This window comes from Vombatus ursinus, unplaced genomic scaffold (assembly GCF_900497805.2).
Source record: "Vombatus ursinus unplaced genomic scaffold, bare-nosed wombat genome assembly UNPS02009770.1, whole genome shotgun sequence".
NCBI classification, from domain to species: Eukaryota; Metazoa; Chordata; class Mammalia; order Diprotodontia; family Vombatidae; genus Vombatus; species Vombatus ursinus.
This window is the reverse complement of record NW_020949548.1, coordinates 3,815,767-3,818,970: the sequence shown is the minus strand read 5'-3', so window position 1 is coordinate 3,818,970 and position 3,204 is coordinate 3,815,767.

The following is a 3,204-nucleotide window of genomic DNA, read 5'->3' as shown; positions in this document are numbered from 1 at the left end:
TGCAGAACTTTATATCTTCATTGCCACCTCATGGGGTTATTTTGAATCCTAATTGAGATAATGCATCAGGAAGTATATAGATAGATAGATAGATATAGATATAAATAATGTGCATATATATGCATACATGTGTATATATGTATTTATAAATGTATGTGTATACCAATATATATTCATACACACATACATATGTAACACATGCAAAACACATTCATATACATACACATATGCACATATAAATATACACATGCATGTACCTATACATATACGATTATACATACATACACACATACATATATGTTCACATATATACACATACATGCATGTGTATTTACAAATACACATGCACATATACATATATACACATGCATATACATACATGAATACACAAATAAATATATGCATATACATATACATCTATACACTAACATACATACATGTATCTGTATATATGTGCATACATGTATACATATGTGTCATATATATATATGCCCCTTTAGGGCAGGAATAGTACTAATTTTATCTTTATATCCCCAGCACCTAGCACAGAGTCTAGCATATAATAGGTATATAATGAGTTTTCTTCTTTGATGGATGGACCTGATTCAGCCCATGCTGCAAAACCGCACATGTCAACTTCATGTTTGCCATAGTGATCACAGGTTTGACCCGTGTTCTCATCCTTCATAAACCTTTCATGTGCAAGAATAATGTCACATTGCATAATCCCTTAGAATGTCCAAGTGAAAGATGGACTATTTTATATTTGCCTTCTTTGCTGGTTTTCAAAAGAATTAACATTTCAATATGGTGAGCTATGTAAACACCATTTTAAAAGGAACCACTCATTCATGATTTGTTTATTGCATTTTCTTGAACAGTGTGGCTAAGGAAGTTCTCTGCTTTCCTCATCACTATTTCTTCCTAGTAAATACTTTCATTCCAGAATCTAGCTGGTCTCATCTCAGCCTTGAATGGTCTTAGAGATTCCAGTAAGCAAAGATGAAGACATTAAGCAGTCTTCATTGGTAGGCACCAGCTCAGTGCCCCAGCAAGTCATTATTAGTTGGCTGTTCTGCTTTTTTCCCTTCTACAGCTCTGAATACTTGTACTCAGAAGTCGTAGAAGTCCCCTGATACATATAAACTCTCTCCAATCCAAAAAATGTACTGTGATAATATTCCCTGTAATAAAGATGAATTCACTCCAATTCAAAGAAATGTTTATTAAAAACCTACTACGTGCAAAGCTCTGTGCTTAATGCCAAGAAAATGAAGACAAACTATTCTCAAGGAACTCCTATTCTATATTCACTCCTTATATAAATACAAGAAAAATACAAGAATGAGAAGATGTTATTACTATCAATATGTAAAAGCAATCATATGTTACAGTGAGGAAGGGGAAACACTGTTAATTCTTGAATTCACACTTATAAACATGAGTTTTATATGGAACTGTTGAATATTGAATTCATGCACTGCACATTCTAGCTAAACTAGGCTGCTATCTATTTGCCAAAGTTAACATTCCATACCTAGCCTCAAGTCATCTTTGTTGCTTAGAATTCACTCCCTCCTCATCTCTGAAAAAAAAAAAAAAACATAAAGATAGAGGGCTGGATTTGGAGGCAGGAAGACCCAGGTTCAAATCCTTCTAAAGTCACTTACTAGCTGTGTAAACCTAGATAAGAAATTTAACTTCCTTGAAACTCAGTTTTCTCATGTTTCGAATGGGAATACTACTCAGCAGAGATCTCAGTCGTGAAGATCAAAGAGATGTCAGTCAAAGGCTGTGCAAACCTTAAAGCTCTATATGAATATTAGTTATAATCTTTGCCTCTTGAATTCTTACCTTGCTTTAAGGTTAAGGTCAGGTACCACCTTCCCAATGAAACCTTTTCTGATCCTGCATCACTGAAAGTTGGGTGTTCTCATTGCCTTGACTTACCTTGTATTTATTTATACACGTACCTGTTCCATCCCCAGTAGAATGTAAGCTTTTCAAAAGTCATATCTTATTTTCATTTATTTTCTTTGCATTTTGCACTGCTGTGCATAGTAGGCCCCTAGAAAACAAGTCATTTGTGTTGAATTATAAGCCATTTATTTACCATTTTGTTTAAAATAAAGAGAATTTAAAGGCTCTAAATCTTTTGCTACTGCATGAACTCAGAAATGTTGGCTCTTCTTAGGATTACTTCTGGTTAATCACTTTAGCCTCTCATCCATTTCATTCTCTGCCTTCAAATATTTTCCTGGTGCATCTTTATTGATTTCTTCCTCAAAATTGAGTCTCCTTGAAATCCTAGGGCCTTCAGGCATTTAATATCTGAGAAAATGTAAACAGAATATAATATATCTGAGACAGGGATTTACTCCTGTGTGCTCTATCACCCACCCACTATCAGCAAATGAGAAATCAATCCAACAAGGTCTAACTGAGTCCAGCAGTTTCTTTCCTTTGATTCATCTGCCCTTTGGAAATTTTTATTTAAAAAAACTCATTTATTTGGTTAATAATAATAGCTAGCAGTAATATAGCATTTTAACTCTCTCTCTCTCTCTCTTTCTCATTTGATCCTCACAAAAACCTTGTAATATAGGTGCTATTATTATCCCCATTTTACAGAAAAGGAAATTAAGGCTGAGAGAGATTAAGAGACATGCTTAGTACCACACAACTAATGCCTGAGGGAGATTTTGTGCTTAGGTTATTTTGACTCTATCTCTGGCACTCTATGTATTATGTCACCCAAATGCTTATAGTATAATCAATCCTTTCAAAGAATCTTCCAAATTAACTTTAAATTTTAATCCTATTTTATCCATGATTAAAAACACCATGATCATTTAAATAATTAAACTGAGCTTTGGAATTGATAGAGGATGGATGGCACTGAGCAATTCGAGATGACAGAGCCCTCTGTCTTCAAAGAAACATTGCTAGGCGTGGGTGTGGGCACACCTCACTAAGAGCTCCAAAGCTGGTGAATTCAGAAGGGGGAGGAAGAGAAAAAAAGACAGACAGCTAGAGAGAGAGAGAGAGAGAGAGAGACAGACAGACAGACAGACAGACAGAGAGAGAGAGAGACAGACAGACAGAGAGAGAGACAGACAGAGAGAGAGAGAGAGAGAGAGAGACAGACAGACAGAGAGAGAGAGAGAGAGAGAGAGAGAGAGAGAGAGAGAGAGAGAGAGAGAG